The 25,658-nt window shown below is 34.3% G+C and overlaps 1 long non-coding RNA gene across 1 annotated transcript; it reads right to left on the bottom strand.

Annotated features, from left to right (window-relative positions):
* LOC121110812 lies at positions 1-25,658 on the bottom strand. The gene is made up of 4 exons (XR_005859980.1): positions 25,403-25,658; positions 7,819-7,942; positions 4,394-4,540; positions 1-2,808 (listed from the first exon to the last, which is right to left on the bottom strand). It is a non-coding gene; the product is annotated as an uncharacterized LOC121110812 (long non-coding RNA).

Genomic DNA, 25,658 nt, shown 5'->3' with positions numbered 1-25,658 from the left:
AAAAAAAAAAAGCAGGGAAAGGAGGAAAAAGGAAAAGAATAGAAACGAAAAAAGAAAATCCATTTGCCTTTCCTTAAGTTGTAACTGCATTATTTAATCATGCATAGATTTTTATTGACTGAAATGTTTACATTGAGGTTTACAGGAACCACTGTCAAATAAGTTCCTAACTTTTCTCTCAAGTATTTGCACTGAAATCTAAGAATTTATGGTACTCTGAGAGTATATAATAATGATGACTTGGTATTTTCATAATCACTGGAAGTCTATCTGTTTTCCTTCTGCTAAATGACGACTTCAGCACATGGTGTGCTGTTGTTAACACGTCATTCACCTCTGATAATTAGCTTTTGTTTAACAATGTTGCTGTGTGTTTTTGGCAAAAATATACCTGGGCAGAAAACCTTGGTGCGATGTGAGGGGATGACCCTGCAAAATGCCCTTGCTTAACTACAGCCCCAGAGTCAGGACGTTAATTGGCAAGAGAGAGTAATGTACACAGATAAGTGGCAATAGTTTCTTCATTAGCTAAAAAATTTATGTGGTAATTAAGCTCGATTTAAGAGAACAAACATCAACAGGTTTAGTAAAATAACTTTTTTTTTTTCCCCCCAACATGAGACTAAGCATATTAAGAAATACTTAAAGGTTAATTTATGTAAGAATAATGTGTTATCTTCACCAGGTTGTCACCGTACAACTCAGCATACATTTTTCTTTTCCAAAACAAAACTTCAGAGAGATTAAATAATCAGCTATTGGAAAATAAAGGTAAAAAAAAAAACACCAGAGTAAACTAAAAGCAGAAAATCTGCATCTTTCTAGAAATCCTAGATTCTTCTCAGATAATCTGAGATACAATAAATAAATAAACAAACAAACAAATAAATAAATAAATCACAAAAATCTAAGGTAACCAGGAAAACAGGCTATTTGTAGTGGATGCTTCACTCCAGCCTTTCATGTTTGAGAGTGCTGGATTTTCTGGAATAAAATTATTTGTGTCATCTGTTAATTTCAAGTTTTCCTAGCAAAGGAAAAAAGTCCAGATTCAAAATTAAAGAGCTCAATACAATAATGGAAATACAGTCCATATTTTATGGATCTTGGCCACCATGATGCAGTTCAGGTTATCCAACTGGATTTCAGTTTGTGTACACAACATCTTTCTCCAACTGCAAATACAAGCATTAGTAAATTGAATAAAAAGATACTGAAAAAGTTTAATTAAAATTTATTTTGGATGTTATGTAATTAATATTGAGAAATTTGAACAGAATGAATGGATAAATTATATATACTTTAAGATGTGATCAATAGATAACTCAAGATGCATATTTCAATCAGAAAATAATAAAGGTTCAAGAAGGTTCCATTAACGAAGAATATACTTTGTAGTAAGGTCATTCCATTCAGCAGAAATCAATATACCAGAGTAAGACTGGAAGTTCTGTAAATATATCTCACTTAAATTGTACAAAGTAGTATAAGAATAGGTCTCTTTGTTCACAGTAGGCAGTAGGGTAATCTGCTTTAATAAAAGCCTTAAGCAAGATTGTGTTTCAAAATGATCTCAAAACTACAGTGTTTTGTTTTTTTTTTCTAGCTTCTGTCCTACTCAGAAACCACTATGGCCTGAAGCAGTTCTGACTGATGCTATTTAGCAATGAAATATATGTCTATTTCATTTGGCATGAAAGTTAAAAATTCTGTGATAAAACATAGATTATACACTATCTAATACAGATTGTTAGAAAGATATTATAGTCAAATGTTTTAAATGTCAATTTTAACTCTTTTTTTTTTTTTTTTTTAAAGTACATGCTTTTGGCTGCCTGCTTGAAGGCTAACAGAAAAGCAGTCATTAGTAGCACTGTTCAAAATATGTTCAGACTACAAACATACAGAATTTTATGAAATAAGCCAGAATTTATTCACTTAACACGTAAGTGAAAAGCTTATCAAAATGTCAGGGAAATCATTACAGGTGACAAATCAACTTCCTGGTTAACTTCAAAATACTTATCACAAGAATCCTTGACTTTATTTGTTTGACCTTTGAAATCTTTTAGCCTCTTTCTCCTCCCCATTTCCCATTTCATCTTTATTTTGAAGGAAACAATGAAACAGGAAAAAAACCCTTTCCCTGAGGATAACAGATGAAGAGTTGAAGCTCCTTGCATTCCACTCAAGCCAAATTTTGGAAGAGGATTATAGACTTGGTCAAGAGGGAAATGTTGGGGAACACTATCAAGTCTATCCATATAGCACATTAAAAGACTTTTTCTTCACTTGACTCTGCTAATCCTGTCAGCCATTGTTGGTTTTATGCATAATTTTCAGGCCATGACAGACTTTAAAGAGAAATGCTCATATGAATTTGAGAAATTTATATGAACTTTTAATATTATCACAATAGTTTTCTGCAAAACACCAAAGAGTTTCTGTCAGATACAGTGACAATTGCAGTTTCCCTTCTAGATTGTAAACAAATGTGATTTTAAATGATACCATCCTATCCTTTAGACAACTGATAAAATTCTTTCCTCACCTCTCATGTTTCATTAAGGTGTGTCATAGGTTTTTTCAATGCAACAAAATAAAAAATCACTACACTGGTAAGATCATCATGGCCAGCTCATTTATTTAACCTATGAATTTGCAAAAAGAAGAGTATAAGAGTTCTCAAAATATAAAGTCTTACTTATAAGGACAGTGAATGAGGATGGATTTTACTTTTTAAGGTTACTTTCTGTATATAGTCCTTGCTCTGTGTCATGCCTTGGAGCTGTAGCAGATTCTCACCCACTGAAAATGTAAAATCAGAAAATATGATTTTTTCTCATCCTGACACATTAATTGGTGTTTCCAGTTTACTGGTATAATTCCTTTTATTTCCAATTAAAGTAAATGCTAGCAAAATTAAATGTCTCAAAGGACGATACAGTTTGAAACGTACATCCTTAATTTAATGGAGTTGTAAATGCTTTCACGTTAGACAGGGGAAGGTCAAATTCTTAAACATTTCCCTACATGCACAGCAGAAATAAATGCCATTCTAGTTAAATCCAGCTAGTCTGAATTCCTAGAAACTCTTATATCTACATTTAGAATCTTTTACTGTCTAATACTGAAATTTTATGAAGTACAAAAGTATTATCTTTAATCATCATGCCAGATACTCTTTATAGCTGTTAATCGAGAGATAATAAACCTGTACATGTGTTTCTATGCTTAAGAACTTTTATAGTGTGTGACTTCTTACAGCTAAGAAAACATAACATGCTTTTAAAGAGAGACAGCAGTAATTACAGTAGCATCAAATAATAGATTTAATTATTTTAGAAACCAACCTATGATCAAATTTATTATGATTATGTTTACAGACTTGACACTTCTACCACAATTGCTAGTAATTTTGCACTAACAGGCCCAAAATATCTTTAAAAGGTACTTAAGTAGGTTGATTTCAATTAATTTTCTTTCAGTGAAAGCGAAAATATATTTGAGACAATACCTCATATTTTTACTATTGTTATTACTGACTACAGTTATAAGACTTCACATTCAGTCTTTGAGTCATACGTAACTTAACCTGATTACAAAAACATCCTTTTGCGCAGGTTCAGATGTTTCAACAAGCAGAAACGAGTGAATGTATTCAATTATTTCTATTACTAGCAAACCAAAAGCAGTTGGACAAAATATTTAAAGATCCCTTTCATTCCCTATAATGCAGTTTTCATACAGAACTTGGAAACATCATGCTACAAATCTGTTGTTTCGTTTATTACTTAATACATTGGTACAATGTTGTCATAATTACTACTGAGGCTGTGATAGGTATACAGCTTTTGTTCCCAAAATTAGGCACATTTTGAGAACAAAAACAGCAAAAATCTCAAAATTCTGCTGAACGAATACACAGCATTTTACCATAATCTTACCAGAAGATGCCTTTTTGTTTTTAATTCTAGAGAATTGTTAAAAGGAAAAAAAAATAACCTAATGTCAGAAGGTCTGTGATTCCACTTCTATGACAATTTTAGAGTAGCTGGTGTTGGAGATAAAAATAAAATATAAAGAGAAGGTATAAGTAGTGTGCAATTACTCAAGCATTCTTCAAACTCTGTTTATCTATCACAGGAAACATTAAGACTGCTTTTCTAAAATTTCATGAGCCTCAGGTTTATAGTGTTTATTTCCCACTTGCATGCAGTTTTAAGTGAAACTACCTCTTAAGGAGCAGTCCTCTCCAGTTGCCGATGGCACAGATACAGAGTGAGAAAATCACACTAAAATGAAGTCTCCTGTATTATTCCTCATTCCAATACTCAAGATGAAGTGCAAAGACCACATTTTTGCTTGTGCAACAGTCAAAATCAGATCTTACCTGCACAAATTGAACTTGGGAAAAATTAAAAAGAGGCTCTTCAGGAAAGGGTGGCTGCAAAGGTGAGGAGAAGTCATGCTCCATGCAGAGGAGCAGATGGAATGCATGCAGCTCCATCTTGGGGCAGTTGATAGGCCAGGGGAGATCCTGTGGTAGAGGATAAGAGAACAGTACAAGTGATGCTGTGGTAGGCACCTGATACATACCAGCTGATTAAAAAGAGGATATAGATGACATTTTTTTTAGAAGTTGGTGACATTTCCCTTTTTTCCCCTAATAAGGTTATGGAACAAATTCCTCTGGAAGCCTTTCCAAAGTCAGAATATGCTTGACAACCTAATTTCTTGCTATGGAAAGATGACAGATTCTGCAGGTAACGCTAACATAATTTGATTTTTGCAAGGCATTTAACACTGCTTCTCACAGTGTCATTATAGCCAAATTGGTAAGATACAGATTGGGCTTATGCTTGATATGGTGAATGGAAAGTTGGCTCAAGAGTAAGGTTGCGATTGGAAGTTCAAAGTACAGCTGGTGGCCAGCTGGTGTTATTCCTCAGGTATCACATACAGGGGTCAACTGAGGAAAATGTGCTGATGAATGACCTGGGATAGGAGACAAGCATACACAGCAAAGTTGCATAAACCATAAAAACACCTGTTGAAATTTCAGATTATATGTTTAGATAGTAAGAGCACACCCAATAGTTACATAAATCAGATTTATATTATGCCTACAGGAACATGTTTATATCTTATGCTTATAAATAAATAATAATTTTAAAGAACTTTACTGTTTATTTATATTAAGGAACATTACTGTTTTATGTGCAGTCTTGTTACATTCCTGAATTCACCAGATTATTTGAAATTTTATCAATCAGATTTTTCATATTGGACAGTTGCAAAGTGTACAAATTGGGACAATATTTTCAGGGGCTTGATGTTAAAAAAAACCCCACAAAATAACACAACAAAGCCAAAACAAACAAAAAACCCCAAATCAAAAACCCCAAACACAGCAGATTGCTTTCATTGCATTAGGAAGACAGAAGGAATGAATTTGTCTTGCAGTTGGATAATTCATCCAGAAGGATGCCATGAAGCCTTACTAAGATCCAGAAACAGTATGTTCATTGTGTTTGTTTCAACTATTAAAATGGTGAACTTATAATGGAAGGAGATCTCACTAGGGCAGGATTTTGTCGTGATTTACAGGCAATGAAACTGTAAGTATTCAGCAACCATGCAAAGAAAATGTCTGTACACTGGGACCCATGTTTCTTTATAAATATCTTAAGTTAATTCAGCAGCTATTTTTAAGTTAAGATTTATAACTAGAACATTAGATATGCTGCAAATAGACCTTTCAAGGTGTTGATTCAAGAAAAAAGAAATGTGTGCACACAAATGGTGGTGGTCTTCATGGAAAGGACCTTAATGTATCAAGAATGAGAAATTTACCTTCTAAATTGAATGTCAGGAACAAAGCCAGTGACCAGGTGCTTTCAAGTTAGTAAAGAAAGAGTTCTAGTTTATGTCTCATAGAAGACAGTAAGTATGGCATGTGATTAAAACCAAGCAGAGTTGAGATTATGAATAAACTGATAATTTACTCTACCATGCGTTGCAATTTAGCTATTTGTGTAATTTTACTGTGTGCATATAAACATTCACTGTAGAATGTAATTCTTATCTAAAATTTGTGTTTGATATATACCTAACTGATATTTCAAATGTGAACTTGTGGAAATCATGCTTTGTTAAATTGCAAGTAAAAAAAATGAGAAAAAATATCTTTGATGCAATCGATCAGGGAAATGTTACTCTCACCTAATTATGCAGGAAGTCAGTAACATTTGAAATAGGAACTAAAAAAGAAAAGACTCTTCCTTAGAAGAGTTTCACTATTTCATAAGAGAAAGTTGAAATCATCATTCTGCATAGCATTAAAAGGTCCATCTGGGAAAAGAGATCCCATTTAGCACAGAGACTGAAGAAAAAAGAAAGAGGAGATTGGGTATGAAATCCAGCCCCTTTGAAGTCAATGGGAATTTTGCCATCGATTTCACTGGGTCAAGATTTCACACAGTGGTGTATACAGACTGTGCTTTGTGATACCCATATTGAATTGAATTTTCTGATTTTAGAAGCTGTATTTAAATCACCTCCACAGAAAAACTAATAAAGTCTAGAATACAGAATAAAGTCTATTATTTTTTAATGAGAGAAAATTAAAAGATTGAAGTTAAAACCTTACTACTAATATACTTAAGCATGGACAACAAGGAAAGAATATGCTTTCAGCATTTACCTTCTATTTCTCTTTTTTGCTTTTTCTCTTTTACTTTTCCTCCCTGAACACTTTTATGCCTTCATTCTTCACTCCTTACACTCACTTCAATGGCTTAACTGCAAATTTCAGTTGGTGACACAAACTGACTGAAGCAAACTGCCATTTTTGTACAATCAGCACCTTTAAGCTGGACTGTACAAGTTTTGAGTCAAGTTTGTTACATACAATTTGCACATACATTTTATATACTTCTTTTTTCTATAAGAAATCATTATCACTTAGAGTCCAGACCCCAAGTCATGCTAATTTATTTTGACATATGACTATAGATTACATCTCATTGAAAATAAAGGGGAAACAGGCTAATTTTAATTCAGGGGATTGAAATATTTGACAAAATTTCCTTTGATTTATTTTAATTCACAAGAGCTTGTATTTCTTATTCAACAAGAATGGCATCTCTTTAAACATTAGATATATTAATGGTAAAGAAAAAGCCACATGTTAATGTATAAACAATTACATACACTGAAATAAAACTAATGCTAAGATATTATCCCAGAATGATCAAGCACTATTTTTAGTTCAAGATATGAGAATTTTCCTGTATTATAGTCCTTTTCCCTTGATAAAAACTGGAAGTTCTAAAGTGTATCTGTTTTTCTTCAATAATAGCTGCTTTCTTTGAAGTGTTGTGAAAAAGATTTCTCTTTATATGTTTCCAGAGGCATTTGCCACTTTTTCAACCTTTAACTATGTTCAGCTTCATGTTGCAAATTGTAATACTTCAATCCCTTCCAGAAAGTAAATAAACAATAAATGCAATGGAGACTGAAACAACAGTCACTTACTACTAAAGGTTATACTGAGTTGTATAGTCAAAAATATTTTTCTGAGAGCCTCTTAAGACTAGGAGCATGTATAATAAGTGCAATGACAGGGCTCATCACTAAAGACTTTTACTGATGGAAAGTATTTTTGCCTTGATCTATTAATTTTAGGGTTCATCATATTATTATGAATTGAGTAAATTATTTACAACCCCCCTTTTTTTTTCTTTGCATCAATTCAGCAGAAAAATTGTAAGTGTCTTGATGTGTTTTGAGATTTCTCTAAAAACATCTCTTCACCTTGTCTTGCTCAAATCACATCACAATTCTTCCTATGCATCTTCTTGTGATGTTTCTCCTATTGTACATTTTAGTTCTGTCTTGACTCTGTTTCTTGGATTATTTCTAAAGGCTTACAGTAGACCTGGGATGGAGAAAAGGGAAAAAGATGGAAGAAGAAACAGTGATCAGAATCTCTAACATAAAATTCAGCTCTTGACGTCTTAAGGGAATGGGTCCTCTGAGCATGTTCTTAGTTTCCCCACAGCTGCAGAACTCAAACAAAATTGTTGCTGGAGAATCAAGCTAAAAATGTTTGGCATTCTGGGTTGCAAATTTACTTTAAGCATCAGTTTAAATACACAATAAAGTTTATTTCTTGACTGAGCAGTGGTTATTTACAAATATATTAGCAACATCAACCGCTGGGAGAAAGAAAAGCTGTTAACGCTCCAAGATAGTGTTGTCACATCAGCATTAAAGCAAATAATAAATTTAGAGTACAAACAAGAAACAGGTTTATAACTCCCAGAAGGGTGAAATTCTGAAGCAGTCTCCCCTGTATAAAGGGAAAACAAGAAGGATGTAAACATACCAAAGAAAAGAATATATTCATTTTAGAATGAACCTTGATAAATTTAAAGAACTAGCCTCAGCAGAGGAAGGACTTTCTGAGCATGTATTCCCAATAAGATTAAATGGGTTGTTGAAATCACTTCAAGCTTAGTGAGGTGCTGTCCAGAGAGACTTTAAAGGGATGTGCACATTTCAGAAAAGGCAGATGATGGGTGAGAGGAATCTGCAAATGAAGACAGGTTTGTCTATAAACGAGTTAACAAGAAATCTTTGCTGTTTGGTTGAAAATGAAACAACCCCCAGGTTGTACTGCAAATTGAATGAAAAACACAAGAACTCTGTCTCTGTAGCTAAGGCTGTAAGCATACAATCTGGAGAGAAAAATGAGCATCGTGAAGGTAATCCCTGTACCAATTCATCAGGTGGTTTGGTTCCTTGCTTTCGTTTGTCATCTTTTAAATTTTGTGCTATTGTAGCTCTTAAGCTGTTATAGAAACACTGCTCCTACTAAAGAGCAGGGTGTGAATGATGTAGCATTTGTGCTTTAACAGCACTGCTGTGTTTTTAACCATTCCAGAATCTTTTGTATATTAGACTTCTACTGCAGTCTGCTCACTCTGTCTCAATATGTTAATAATGTATTTTCCAGTCATATTAATTAAAATCAACTTCTGTTATTGCAGTGAACGACTACAACAAATCCACAAAAAGAAGGATGGTAAGCTGACTTCTGAACAAATACAGAAGGACAATAACGGAGAAATTAATGTAATCACTAAATAATTAATTCTTCACTAGAAAAAAAAGCTATGATGAGTTCTCAAATTACAAAATACTGAAGGTCACAGTTAATTGTCACAAATTATAATTTGCCTTCATTTCAATGTAAGGAAAAAAAACCAATCCTTAAGAAATAAGTGAGTAGTTGGTGGGTTTTTTTCATGGAGAAGACGAGAAGGTTGTGGGTTTCATAGAGCAAAGGAGAAGCACTCACTGATTAGACACAGACAAGGATGGTTGTGTACTGTTGTCCTCTTCACCACATATCTGACATTGGCATCTTGGGATCAAAGCAGATCCTGAACACCATAGGGTTCAACATCAGACAGGCCTGCTCAGTTTGCAAGGATAGCTGTTTTATGCAGTGGGTTACCATAGCAACATGCCTCAATTTACATAGTGAATAGCTGCATAAGTTAATATGACTCAATATAAGTATTCTCTCCCAGTGCAAGATTTCAGCTTGTTAGTATAAGACAGGCAAAGCTGCTATGTGGAAGTCAGAAGCTGAAATGCACACACATAGTCATTTTAATGACTGAAACTCATTTTCCTTACAGAAGGATTCTCGTTTTGCAGTTTATATCTGAAGCATATTCCCCACTTACAATACTTACTTGTCGGCTTGAACATGTGGAAGAAGTTTTTTTTCTGTGAACTTAACCTGCACAACCAAATACAAACTTAACCAATATCTGCATCTTTTTTTCCTTCCACGTGGTGTGCAGAAAATGAAAACAAACAAAATAACCCAACTGTTTTGGAGGTGCACTTTAAAATGAAAAATCAGATTCTCATGCACGAGCCCAATTCTGTGCTTGCTTACTTAATTCAGGCTGAAAATGCAACTTCAGAGACTACTAAACAGAATGCTCTAAATTAGAGTATTTTACTCTAAAGATTTTGTTGTGTTAATTGCCAATCTGGATAGGGGGCAAGATGCTGAAACTCAGTATTTCTCCAAATTTTTTTTTTTTTTGATCACCACATCCAGTCTAAATCAAGAGCTACTACTACTGACTAACATGCATCAGTTCCAAGTATATAATTCTGTAATTATACATGCACCTACATACACATTTACAAAGGCAAATTTCAATGTGTGAAGGTGCTACAGAAGCAGGGCTAATCAGTTTGGCAAACACAATAAAGAACCAAAGATTACGAAGAATTTCTTCAGAAAAAAAAATGTGGGTGTGGGCATTGTTTTAGATTGTGACCAAGTATGAGTCAATGTCATGATGTTACAGAAGGCAAATGTCACACTGAGATCTACAAACAGTAGACAGTACTTGCAAGATATATAAAGAGATCCTTATTTACCCAGCATGGATAGAATTTCTATTGAAATAGGAGTTTCTGACACTGTGTTCTGAAGGATGCATGGAGCAGAGCAGTGAGGCGGATGAGAGGTCAAGAGAATCATGTACTAGAAAAGAGAGAGTTAGGTATTAAGCTAAAAGGAAAAACTGAGTTGTTTAAGAACTTAAGAAGCCCTTGGAAAGAGGAAGGAAATTATCTGTTTTTCATGTTTGTGGGTTTAAATTGCAATGAGAAAAATTTCAGTTAAGCCTAGCAGGGGAGGAGAAATCTTTCTCACATAACAGTGAAGCCTAAGACTGAAGAAACCTGGAGCAACTGTAGGGTCCCCATCAGTGGTGATCCTAAGGAATACGTTAAAATTTTACCAGGAGCAAAGTATCATCAACAGGTAGATAAAAGAATAGTTCTATTTAAATTCTCTAAGGGTGACTATGTTAAATCTCAAAAACTGGATATGGAACATGGTACTACTAATAGGGAAAGTGAAGATTTTTCTCCCAGAATGCTGATTTTTTATTTTTAAAACTCAAGTAAGCAATGGCAGAACAGTCATGAGTAACTTTCACTTCATCAAATAAAACCTTGAACCTTAATAGTCTTTGAGTATGCAAGGAAGAAACAGGAATAGAAAAGGAAAAATTCCATTACCAGAATATAATTGGTCCAAAACACCATGAAATGTTATTTAGACTACTACTTCTAAAAATTCTCACATTATTTCAGATAATTTTTACTCAATTATATTGATTTATATTATATTGACTGCATTAATTTATTACAATTCAAAGCTAATTTACTGATCAGTCACACAATAGTGAGCAAGTGTATTCTCTATCTCAATTTTTCATCCATTCTTCAGGTGAATAGTTGGTTTAGTCTCTCCTACAGCAAATGTTTTCAGACTGGAAGTCTTAAGCATGATAATGATAATTACAGAAATGTTGTTTTGTCTGCTGCTGCTGCTCTTACAGTAGGATTAACAAATTTTTGGAGGAACAATGAACGGGAGCAAGTTTTAAGTCAGTGACAGGATCCTGCAACAACAGAATGGAAAGTACTGAGCACAAACTGAAAGTCAACCATAATGTCAAATTTAAAATGTGAAAAACGGAGGAAAAAAACCTGAGTAAAGGATTATTCACTGTTGAGTTAATGGAAGGTTCTAACAGGATAATATTCTTTTTGCTCTGCATGAAGATCTGCAAAAACATTCTAATCAATTACTTGAAAAGGAAATTCTCCTTTAGCTGAAGTAATTTGTTTTCTACACTTCATTGTAAAGTGACTCTGAACTCGTCAGTGGTCAATAATTTGCCTCTGGAGACATTTATTAAGTAACTGTTGAACATATCTAAAAAGTAAGAAATTTCCTTCTTTATGGAAATGTAACATTTCTACTTATCTTTGAGTTTAGAAACCATATATTCAGTATGCATGCATTTGTAATTTTCTTATGCCAGCCTGAGAACAAAAAACCACGTAGATCCACGATCTAGTTAAACAGCTAGGAAATACTGCTGATCACTGCTGCCTTCATCAGTGAATTTCAGAACGTACAATTATTTCAAGAGTTAAAATCAACTGATAACTATTTTTCTGCTGTCATACTTTTGTTTATTTTTCCAAGAACATTTTATGGATTTTTTTTTAAATTATACTACTCTGAAATAAAGAGTGTCCATAGAATAAATAAAAATACTGAAGCTGTTTTAAGTGTAACTTCTGTCCAAAGAATTTTAACCTCAGAAAAGACCAAAGGAGAGTTCACAAACAAGCTGGTGAAATACTTCCTGGAATGGAAGACAAATAATTTAGATTTCTGAAAGCTTAACCAGAGGCTATTTAAATAAAATATACATTTTTCTTCTAACTCCAAGTAAGCAATTTCTAAGATTTAATTACTGCAGTGCAATAAAAAAAAATGTGTCACTCCTGAGTCTAAGCATTCTAAAAACTTCTGGAAAACTAGGGTCTTTCATTTGACATACAAGGTATTGAAAGAATTATCACTTCACACAAGCTTTTTTAAATCTATTAATTCCTATTACCAAATAAAGAATTGTATGTGACTGTATGTGAACACACACACAATAAGTTCTCCAATAGAACCCTGCAAATGGAATGTAGTCTTCTCTTTTCAGATTTTTTTTTCTAATAAATACTTTCCATATAGCTTAAAGGTTTGTAGGCAGAAGACTATCCAGCATTTAGTCTTTGATTAAATAATAACTGAATCAACCAAAGACCTTTAAGGATACTGAAAATATATTCAATATATGTTTAAAATGTGATATCTAATAAAATATAACTCTTTTTTCAGCATTGCATAAACAAACATGCAATGTTCCAGTGGCATGAAATAGATATTACAAAAAGCTGTCCGCTTTGAAGAGCTTTACTATAAGAAGAAAAGATTGAAATAGCTGTGGCTTATTAGAAGCAAACATAATAAGATTTAAATGATTACATTTCATGAAAAGAAGAAAAGGTTTTCAAATTGCAGTTTTTCCAGAACATAGGTATGATTCCTGGTATACTAATAGCCTAAGGGCACAACATATTGAATGACTTATTAAAGTTTCATGATACAAATTTATTTCCTAACAACACTGTAGGAATTTATTGTTTTCCATTACAGGAAGCATTGCTTCTCAGAGGTGTTTACAATTCTCAATTTGCAAAAATTAATTTTCAAATATAAAGAAGCATAGTAATCTTCATGACCTCCTCATTCTTCACACACAAACTTAGTTACAAACATGAAATAGCAAAATAGGTTAGAACAAGCAAACCACAGGTAGTAAAGAATTACAACTCAGAGCATCTTTCACTTGACCAATTCAATAGATTGTCCGAAAGAACGAAGCAGGGTGAGGTCAATCACTTATCTTCATGTCTATGCTTAGAAAAACAATGAAATGATATGCTCTTCGCTGAATCTGGATAAAAACATTATCAGCTTAAACTTATTCTCTCTCATATAAAAGCAGCTCATTTTTGAAATACTGCAGAGAGTATCATGGTGGTGAGCAGAATGGACTGCAAAAAAAAAATCATCAAATGAGAACTAGAAGAACCAATCACATTAGAGGTAGATAAAATGAAAAGTTATAAATCTGAGCTCTTGAGCCCAATTTTAGAAGAAGTATGACTAGTAAAGCTATCAGTTATACTCCACACAAAAAAGACTTCAGCTCTGCTTCTCTGTGAATATCACTGACTAGAAATTTTGAAATCAGGTCATTTCCATGGGTCCAATTACACAGAACCAAAATAAAAGAACCACCACACTTTCCAGTGAATCACTGTGAAGGCTGCAGCTTCTTAAACAAACAAAACTGACCAACAAATCAAATATTGAATGTGGTGTAAACACAAAAGTAACTTCAGTTCTGCACAATTTTCAATATTAGAGAATTCATAAAATATTACATCACAAAAGGTTAAATTATTTTGAGTTTGCTTTCCTCATTTTTTATCAATTTTATCAATAGATGTTTACCTAGGAGGAAAAAAACATGGTAATTTAACTCTCGAATGGTTGAGTCTTGACATTGCTCTTTATAGAAAGAGTAGAAGACAGTTACGTTTCATCATAAAATGAATTAGAATATTTCTTTCTATAGAGAAAATTCGAAGTAGCTAAGTAACCTTAGGAAGAAATATAGAAGCCATTTTAATTATGAAAATTCACAGGTATGTTCCTGCATCCTGCAATAAACAGTAGGGTTACTATTTATTCTACATCTTTCTGAATAGTGGGAAAATCTTAATAATCCCTGCTGAACAAGGAAGGTTACCTAGAAGGTTGTCAAGGCCTCAAAATCTGTTCCCTGCTCTGCTTAGTTCACAGATCCTTTGTGAATGCCCAGCTTGCTGCTATGACCCTGTCTCCTGTCTGGCATAATCTCCCCAGATAATGTTCAGTGTTTCCCAGGAAAGGCAATGTCTCCTCTCTCTCCAGATGGTGTCACCTTGACTGATCACTCTTTACAAAAAAAAATAAGATGCAAATTTGGAACAGAGAACTCAACCAAATGTTGTCTGTCACAGTAAAATTTGACAAATTCACATATATATGAAAAATATATAAAGTACGCATTCTACAGTGGAGCTTGGAATCCACTTTCACAATTATTTTTATTTATTTATTTTTTGCAGAGTGTTATTTCAAATAATTAAAAAAAAAAACAAACAGCAAGAAATTCAAATAAAACTTCATAAATTTCAATAAATTTATTTCCTGTGACATGCCAACACCTAATTGAAGAAAAGCTCAGGAGGGGTATGAGGTTAGTTTTCCCATGATAGACGTTTTGTTCTGATTATGCCGTGACAGCTGGAAAGTGAGTCTTAATTTTTTCAGAAGTGAATTTAATTGCTTTAGAGAGTCAGTTTAGCATATCACTTCAGAAGTGCCCCAAAGCTACAAGTAAACCCATTGTTAGCCAAATAGCTTCTTATTTGTAAGCTTCTTAGTTTAGGGAAGTAGTAACCAAATTATGTTTTCAATACCTTACTGAGTATTCCAGGAGTGGCCTCCAAATCTCATCCCTGTTGGAACATTTTCAATTAAAAATTTGATGATAAGGCTCCATGATAGTCTGAGAACCACTGATGGTAGATAATGGGCTATAATCCAATGAATTTGGGAATCCGTGGCTTAAAGGTTATCCTGGCAACACGGATAATCCATCAAGTCTAAGCAGTTTTACGGAAATAATTATTGAAAATATGATAATGATTTTTAAAGAAGTGGTAAAATTCCTTTTCTCAAAAGATAACGATTCTCAGCTTGAAAGAAGCTTATCGTAAGTGAAACAAATATATTTTATAATTAACAGTGATTTAACTATGCTGAGAGTACAAAAAAAGAAAATTACTGTTTTAATTATAGAAAGTTTTCCAATTATCCAAATATCATAACTGTATGTTTTCCACTACATTCAGTTCTTAGATAAATGTGAGATAGATACTTTTTATCAACAGATATTGCATCTCTAGTAACAGCTTTGTATTCTAGAGGCATATCAATTTCCAAACAAAATCTTAAAAATATTAAGGAAAATAATGTAACATACAGTAGGTATGGTGATATAAAATACAGCAATTATGTTGTACTTTTTTCCTGCAGTACAAAATTATGGGGTACATATAAATTAGAAATTTTAACTGCCATCTTGTATTTCAAATACTTGTTACAACTTTTTAACTGTTTTCCACTATATTGTAATGCTGTTTTTCATTTTGATTTTTTTTTTCCCTCAGTGGTAGGCCACAGATTAATTCATTAGCCATAAAGTTCAGAAACAAATTGCATTTCTACATGTCTACTTTATCCTTACTGACCTACTATTCATAAAAACATGATTCTATTACTATTACAGGTTGTCATCTGATTGAAGATACGATTATATCTTACAGATTGTTCTTATAGTAACCAATACACCTGTCATTATCCAATAAATAGGCCCTGTCTTAAAAGCAGAACTTCCTGAACAACATCTAAAAGGTAACTAAAATGGAGAGGACAAGCTCATTACTGTGAGACCATGCATAAAAAATACACCAATACAGTTAAAGGGAAACAAGAAAATCAAAGTCTGTAAGAAGTATAATTGTTTCAATAATACATAAATAAGACTGATGGAAGGTAATTATATTTCTCAAAAGATGCAGTTCATGGATCTGGAATGAGACTTTATTTTAAAAAAATCTCAAAGGAACCCAACCCCCAAATACAAAAATATCTAACAGTGTATGAGGAAAGCTCACTGAAATAATAAAGAAAAAAATAGATTAGCTTTAATACAGAGAAATTAAGACTTCTATTCTAGCACAACAAGTATATTTTGAAAACCCTTTAGCTGTTGGAACTACTGTTCTCATGTGAGAATTTGACCAGATATGCTTTCCATCAGGTAAAGCTTCTGTTCAAGAAAAGATGATGTTCCTCGTGTTAAGGAATTTTCAAGTGATTTTCAGTAAATATTGAATGTAGTGACTGGACATTATAGGAAGTACACTTGGTTGTTAATTTTAAATGATGTCAATCCATACAGGTACTGGGGATCTGTACTCACAAAAAAGAGAACACACTCACCAGAACACCAGAATTTAAATTACACTATGATCAACAATTCTGGAGTACGGTGCAGAGCTGTCAGACTTTTAAGGAAACTTTCCTTGGGGCACAAGAGCTCTCCATCCCCTTGTGTAGGAGGTCCAGAAAGGAAGGCAAGACACCAGCATGATGCCTTTTCTTAGTATTGATAGTTGATAACCAGTGAGAAGGTAGTTGATAACCAGTGATAGAAGGCCCTTAATGGCCCTTCTATCACATTTTGTTACTTATCTGTGGTGTATTTAGGAGCAGGATAGAACCACAGAATCAGAATCATTTGAGTTAGAAGGGACCTTTAAGACCCTGTAGTCCAGCTCCCTGCAATGAACATGGAAACCAGCAGCTAGATCAGGTTGCTCAGTGCTCAGTCCAGCTTGTACCTCAAATATTTGCAGGGATGAGGCACCCACCACCTCTCTGGCCAAGATGTTTGGGCGCTTTACTACCCTTATAGTAAAAAAACTTTTTCCTTATATTCAATCTAAATCTTCCGTCTTTTAGTTTGAAACCAATTCCACTTGTTCTATCACAACCGACCCCGCTAAAAACTCTCTCCCCCTCTTTCTTAGAACCTCGCTTCAGGTACTGAAAGGTTACTGTCAGGACTCCCTGGGTCCTTCTCTTCTCCAGGCTGAACATTCAATGTATGGATGTTTTCAACTCACCTGCTGCAGACGTCAACATGATTAATCATATATTCCAGGTCATCATCAGTAAAGTCATACTGATGTCCCTGATAGCAACAACTATCTCTTGTATCAAAAGAAGTATCTTGCATCAAGAGAAGTGAGACCAGCAGGTCCATGGAGCTGATTCTGCCCTTCTGCTCTGCTCTTGTGAGACTCCACCTGCAGTATCATGTCCAATTCTGGGGCCTGCAACACAAGAAGGACTTTGAGATGTTGAAGCAGGTCCAGAAGAGGACGATGAAGATAATCAGAGGGCTGATGCACTTCCCCTACGGGGACAGGCTGGAGAAGGCTCTGGAGGGACCTTATAGTGGCCTTCCAGTACCTGAAGAGGGCCTACAGGAAAGCTGGGGAGGGACTTTTTAGAAGGGAAAGTAGAGACAAGGGCTTTAAACTGGAAGAGGGTAAATTTAGACTAGATATCAGAAAGAAATTTTAATATGTAGACTAAATTCTAATAGGGTGGTGAGACACTGGAACAGGTTGCCCAGAGAGGTTGTGAATGCCCCCTCCCTGGAAGCATTCAAGGCCAGGCTGGATGGGACTTTGAGCAACATGGTCTAGAGGGACATGTCCCTGCCTATAGCACGGGGGTTGGAACTAGATCTTAAAGGTCCCATTTAACCCAAACCATTCTATGATTCTATCTCATTAATCCCACCAATTTCCCTCCTTTCTGACCTTTAGAAGTTAGAAGACTCTTACAATACACAGAAGAGTTATGATCTGTAATAGTAACTAAAAAATATAAAAAGCTTCTGCAGTATTAGGCTAAACTTACAGACTATTAGGCTAAACTTATAGACTGTGATGGCTGAAATTTCAACTAATAGTCTTCCAAATAAAGATAGCCTGGAAGTATATATATAACAGACATTGCTGAGGTGTGCAGTATGACATAGATAGGCCCATTTTTTAAAATTGCATTGTGCATGAGGGAATTTAGTAACTAGCTGTGAAATATAATTTCACTGAAATGTTACATTTGCTAGAATACAGCATATCTTGTTACAGTTATATACAGAGAACATAATTCTAGAAACCTAATTTTACTTTAACTAAGTATGGAATGTCCTTATGTCTTTTAGACAGGAGAATGACATTCACACTCAATATATATATATTTTTAAGAACCTTCTATCTTTCCATGTTCTGGGCCAGCAGGAGTTACGTGCTAACAGATACTGTTCTGATACTGCTTGCAGTGTTCATTAGAATTCAGTTTAATAAATTACTGAAATCTTAAATCTAGGAAATCAAGGTCACCTTGTAACTGTTAAGACAATGGAAAACACTAAGTAAATGCAGCATGCAATGAAAATTCATACAATGATACTTTCATTTTCTTATTGGCATGAAAGGTTTTCTGCACTACATTTAACTGTCATTCTACAAAATTTCAAGCACTGCAGGCAGATTAGCAATCACAATTGCTTCAGTACTTTACTATCTGCTGTATAGGATTATGGTGCTCCTTTCTTCCGACAGCACAAGCAAAGAAAAATTATTATGTCATCTCATAGGAACAGTCTAAATTTACTATCCAGGTATTAGAGAGAATGTACAAAAACATCTTACAAGACAGATGATGAATTATTCCTAAAAGTTTTGTCCCGTTGTAACTTTTAGGACCTAGCTCATCTCTAATGCTTAGCTTTTCTAACAGAACTGAGGATAGTCTCAACCACGTAAGTAGAAGTTAAAGAATAAGAAACTGCTAATTCATAAGCCTGCCCTCAGTGTAAAACCCAGACAAGACCAGCTCATGTATGCTGTTTCTTCTCTTTGCTAAGCCTACTTTTATACTTGTTTTGGCCTATTTTTTTTAGTCTCTCTTCAAACAGAAATCTTTCTATAATCATAACTGTTTCTGCCTCCATGTCTGGACTCCATCTGATAAACAGACTGTACTTTTATTTCATCTCTCTCTTCGATGACATGTTAAAAGTTCAGCAGTAAAGCCATTTCTAGCCACCTACTGTTTGAACATGTATAAGAAACATTATTTGTCCTGCCTTATTGGCAAGTCGATAGCTGACATTAAAAGAAAAAAAAAAAAAAAATTAAAAAGCCCAGGCAGTTTGAATTGAATTCATAATCTACTTTGGCAGGATTCTCTGAAGTACATACGTGTCATCTAAAAAGAATATAGCAACAGATACCATATTAGCCAATATGCTTCAGACAGAACAAGACTATCAAATCAAAATGATGACTTGTTATGAAAAGAACTAAAAAGAGCTGCAAGTGCTTGTTCAAAAACTATTCACACATTTGCAGTTATTCTGAGATATATCTTCAGTAATACTAATCTCTAATACATTGAGATTCAAACACAGCACTTGCAGTCACTGATTTTTATTATTATTTCTTTATTTTTAAAAGATTTAATTGTGGCAAGAATTCATCTCCATGATTCAGGCCAGCCAGCCATAGCATTTTATTCATATGCATGGGTGATTATGAATTGTCATCCATAAGGAAACAAGTAACACAACTGCTCTTCAAAACGTTGTTTAATTTCCTAGCATTTGTGACCTTATTACATCAGGCAACTATCAGATACTGAAAAGCAAAATGCAAAACCAATGATTCTCAATACCAGATTAATCTCCCATTTAGAATTCAGAAGCTTTTTGATAAGATACTGAATTCATATGTTGTCTTTCTCAAGCATTCAACAAGCATATGTTGCTGTGAAATCCATTCTTAAAGTGGATTTTGATGACCTGCCCAGGTTACCTCAATCTCTTTATGGTCTCAGTGCTCCAGATGTGGAATGCAGATGCATTCTAATGGGAATAGCATACAATTGGCATCACAACTGAAGAGGTCAGAAAACAGCAGCCTTAGTTTTATTCCAGTTTAGATGGCAACACAGGAATTAAAATCATTGATAAAGCTTCTCCTACCAGAACAAATTGGTTGGTCACTCCTGTCAGTGTTAAGAGGGAGTTTGCATGACAGACATTGAAAAAACAGTTTATCTCTTAAATGATATGATCTTGAATATTACTTGCCAAGTTTTTGATCAAATTCTATCCACCATGCTTCTGACTTCATTTTAACCCTGTTTTCATTGATCTGTGCAGTTGCTATTTCAGAGCAATGTTAAAAAGGGGTTACATATGGGCTGAACAGCAGAAGCTCTCTGTAAGATTTCTATTTAAAAACTCATGCAAGCCTAACTATATATAAACATCAAGTTTGGTACAAAGGGGTTATACTTTTGTCCTTATTTAGATTCTCATAAAAATTCTTGGGGAAAATAAAAGGTAATAGAAGAAATATGTGCAGATGAAAATAAACGCTTCCAGATATTTGCCATTCCTTTCAGCTCTATATAGGAAACACAGTGATAGTTTGGAAGTATTTCCCAGATGTTGAATGACAATGTGAAATATCATATCATCATAATTCATATTATTACTTTCTGTGGAGATGAAGAGCTGATTTAATATCTGGACTTTAAATACAAAGTTGTTCATGATACTTCCAAATTTTAATGCGTATTTATCTAAACTGAAATGTACTAATTATATAGGGATTTGAGTAGCAGCTTCTAGCTGTAGTTCTAAATCCTGTTAAACCACAATGTAAAGCTATGCCTACATTTAAAAAACCAAATATATATAGCAGGTATCTGCATTCTGTCTTCACTTTCAGATTCCCAAATAAGCTGTGTGGTAAGTGTTGGACAACTATGAAGGAAAAGAGAATCTACAGAGCAGTTTGGGAATAATAAAGCAATAACACTCTATATCCTCCTATTTCATAACAAAAGATTATTTTGCACTCCAAATAGTCCTGGCAAATCCCATATTTTTATTGGTGCTAGCTGTAATTTGGACAAATCAAGGGATCTTATTTAGTGAAAACTCTGTTGGGATCTGTCATATCTGCTGCCAAATTATATCTTCTTGTCATTAAAACATAATCTTGGTGTTTTATTATTGGACATCTTCAGCTTATGCTAGAAAATTAAATTTGGACTGGTACTTTGAATTCCATTCATAGTGCTGAGATTTCACCATCACACAAGTCATCATCCTTAAGGATAACTTTGAAAAAAAATCAGTTCTCTTTTTTTTTTTTTTTTTAAACTGCCTTATTATGTATGTAGAAATAGCAGAATAAGCTACAGTCTTCAAGTCAGATGCTATATTAATAAAATATGTATACTTTAGTGACAAGTTCTTTTTATCCTTAGGGAAAAGGACTGTAGTGAGACTCTTCTGGAAGACCTCAAAGCTGAAACATGTGCAAGACAAAGCTAGAGTAAACATTTAAGTTCATGAACTCATTATAAGCAAATTTAGCTAAGGCAACCATTTGCTTTTTTTCTGATGATAAATGTAAAATAACAGGACTTCACAAGTGGTTACTATGCCAAGGTTTTCCAAGTGAATATTATCAGAAACCATTAAAATTCTCAGTGTGGAACCCAGAGTCAAGATTGGATGCATGATAGCACCACTGTTATTTAAACAACAGAGAAATATGCATCTAATGGATACCAAAGGTTTTGGAATGACATAGAAGTGAGTGCAAATACATTCACTCAAGCTCTGAGCATGTGGATGCAGATATTTTTACTTCAGGTAAGCTATGCTGTTCTCAATCACCTATTTTTTTTTTTAATCTCCCTATAAGCTGGCTGTGATTGAATGCATGAGGCCCCCTAGGCAAAGACATCACTTTTGAGTTGCAGAGGTACTTATCAAAATTGTCCGTATTAAGGTTCTGTCCATGGTATAACAATTTTCTTGAGGAAAAGAGTGTATCTGAATATTCAGCTGATTTTATTAAATCAGTTCTCCTAGGCCATGCTCACATCCTTTGGGGTGTTTGATTTTCATGAACATTTGAGTGACTAACTTATTGGCATGCACATTTGTGCAAAGTTAATTTCAAAGTACTATGAACCAGTATTTGCAGAAGGAAAGTAAAATCCACACACAGAAGTATTTGTGCTAGAAGGGCTTACTGCTGTGGGATTTATCTGATTTACCACGAAATCCCAACCTCCAGCAGTCAATATCTACCAAACCGCACATGATCTTCAGAGTTCAAAATTATTTCAATAACTTGATTTTTTAAATAATTAACGTTTGTTTTGAAAAAAAAAAAAAAAACAAAACAAACAAAAACAAACAAACAAAAAAAAAACCTGCTCACAAACAAGGAGCAGAAAAAGAGGCCAAGCTTTAAAAACGAACATATCAACTACTTCAAACCACCAATTTCCAGCAATTATTATTTTAGTAGATATATTTAATGGATATAAATATTTGTAGAATATTGGACAGGGTATTTAGTTTGTTTATTCTTTCATGGGAATAATATAAACGTAATGTTACTGCCAATGCCAGCTTTGCACGCATTTTAATATTCCTTTATTTTCCTATCATCTCTCTTAAGAACAGACTCATATTTCCCCTCCAGAAGTTTGAAATAACAGGTCATATCTATGGAAAATATAGTTTTATTTGAATTATTGAGTAAATCATTGCTTCTCCAGTTCATTAAACTCAGTAAGAAAATTCAAATTCATATATATTTTTCTCCATTTTCATGTACATTTTCCAGTTCTGCTGCTCATTTATTTTCAATATGAAAGATGTATTAAAGTATTAATCTATGCTATCAACATCTAAGGGAACTAATGATAGTTTCACATGAAATTCATTGTATAATACTGTAATCACACTTTGAAGAACCTCTCATAAAATTGCACTGAGCTGAGGACAGAGCCTCAGTAGGGCTGAGCTGTAGTTGTTAAACTACATTGAAAAAAGATATGTGCTTATGTTTTTGCATTTATTTCTGCTTCAGAAATACATTTGGATTCCACCAGCTGTGGTTGTCAAGAAACATGCAAATTAAAAAACAAACAAACAACAACAACTTAGAGAACTCAAAACAAAGTTTTAGTAAGGTTTCATTTTTCTAGGTGAAAATGCTTCTACTTTGCTTATCACTGCAGGATTTGTAGGAAAAGAAGAAAATATAATAAGTTCTGCTGCCTTGCTTTTCTGTGATCAATGGAAGAGCTGAGTTCAGAAGATAGAGTATCACCTGCTGGGGTGGAGAGGCTCATTTAAAGTTTTTAGAAAGATAATAAAATATTCACATAAGAAATGAACTCTAGTGCATTGTTTGGAATGGAATAATCATAACAAATATTAAAGTTATTGCTCATGTGTAAGGGCACATTGTTGTTACATTTACTACTGAAAATAAAAAAACTGAAAAAGGTCAGAAAAGAACGAGGCTCTTCTTTCTTCAAAATCTACGTGGAATGAAGCAGAAGGGAGAACCCTGTATTTGGTTTCTCCTGAATCAAGGTGGCATAAAAAAAATAAAAGAGAATCAGAAAGTAACCTGGACAGCTTGTTAGAAGAACGTCTCCAGAACTCCTGTGCTGCTCTGCTTCTCTAAAATCTTGCACTCACGCACAGCAAGTGCCTTGGAAAGCAGCATGTCAGTGGGATTATTGGGTAGGCAGAAACCTCGCCTGGGGAGAATTGTACCTATTTTATTCTTTTTAGAATATGATGTGCAGGGCTTACCAAAAAAAAAAAAAAAAAAAAAAGGATTTGAAGAAAGGTGATGCTAACCTGCAAAAATGTGAAAGAAAATAAAAGGTGCTCTGGGGGCCAGCACAAAACACAGAATGAACGAAGGATTTCTTACTCATATGCACGAACAGAGCTACATTTCACTTCCTTCACAAATGGAAGGTACCACTTCTTTTTGTGCTCCTACTTAACAGGCAGGTAGTCTCCTGGGAATCCTCCCTCTGGGAGCATAGCTTGTAAGGGACATTATAAGTTTTCTGACCTTTACACTTCCCTGCTTCAGGGTCTCACATCACAGTTACCAAACCTTTAGTAAAGGACTTCAGGCTGTCAGTCAGAGCTAGCTAATACCATGCCATCCAGCCAGGTCAACATGGAATAGAAACAAATGTTTAATTTGCAGGCCTAACACAGACATCATGGTGAAGCCTAAAAGACTGCTTCCAGTGTAGTATATATTACAAATACTTAATTTGTGATGATTGAAATCTGACTTTCTCTGACTATTAGTTTGCCTACATCAATGTATGATAAATCCAAAATATTACTTCTAATAGCTCTCTACGCATAAGGTCAAACAGTTCATTACAGCAGTAGATGGGGAAAGGGAGTTTGAAGGAGATAGATAATTAGCTTTACTCTCCTCTTATTCTCTCCTCCCAGTTTATATCTTTTTCTTCCCTGTTCCTCTCCCCAGCAGACAGCCTCACCATGCTATCTCTCCTGACATGGCATGGAGAAAAAGCTCCAGGATTGAGCGTGTACATGTCAGAGATACATCCTTTCCACTGTTACAAGCATTTTTAACAGATGCTCGTAATAATTAAACAGCACTTCTTGTACCAAAAAAAGTCCTTTGGAAAACAAAACAAGTTTGGATTAAATGTAAGATTGTGTTATTTTAAAATTTGTGAAAAGGAAAAGAAGTAATTTAAGATGAGCTTACACTGTATACAAAATGTTCTACCTTTCGGCACTGTAAGAAAACTCTTGCCTTAAGCCATTGACTTTGGCCTCACAGGTTAATTAATCCATTGTTGTTCTGCGTACAGTTAAGTAAACGTTAGTTGAAGCCGATAGTTACCTTTCCAGGTAGGTATGTGACAAAAAGTGGTGTTTTATGTTCTCCCTCCATTCCAAGTGTCCATACAGATGCCAAAAGGACTGATACAGGGAAACAGCAAGCAGATTATATTTATATAGCACAGGTAAGTAAACTCACCCCAAACGCACACATCTCCTCCAAAAGAAAAACACATTTGCAGGTACCAGAAACTGCAAGTTAGGATTTGAACCTAGAAGTTAGACACAAACAGTTTAAACCTTCAGATTGTTAATTTTTTTTTAACACAGTAACTGTAACCCCTAATGAGCAGAATTTTTCATTACTCATGACCTTTCCTGCGAATCTCTGGGTCAGGAGGACAGAAAATGATACTTGGTGAAAATTCTGAGATAGTGAATGTTGTATAAAGCCATAGTTGATATTTATTGACATGGTGTTAGGAAGCTTTGCAAACATTAGGTCATACCTGGCCCTTGAGCCCACGGCAACATCAATGGATGTTCCGCAAAGATTCCTGCTTTTAGCGTTGTCATCCTTTATCTTAGCAAACATCAAAATCTGGGCACAAAAGACAGAAAATGAGCTATTGATTTTTCAGTATTGTCTTAACCTGCAGCTTAATTGAAGGTCAGTATATGTATTCCTGTCAAAGACAGACTTTTGCTATTCATTGTCGTTATCTGACACAAAACTCTCCTCAAGAAGGAGAGCACAGATACTTT

This window comes from Gallus gallus, chromosome 4 (genome assembly GCF_016699485.2).
Source record: "Gallus gallus isolate bGalGal1 chromosome 4, bGalGal1.mat.broiler.GRCg7b, whole genome shotgun sequence".
In the NCBI taxonomy this organism is placed as follows: domain Eukaryota; kingdom Metazoa; phylum Chordata; class Aves; order Galliformes; family Phasianidae; genus Gallus; species Gallus gallus.
This window is presented reverse-complemented; position numbering and strand designations above follow the sequence as displayed.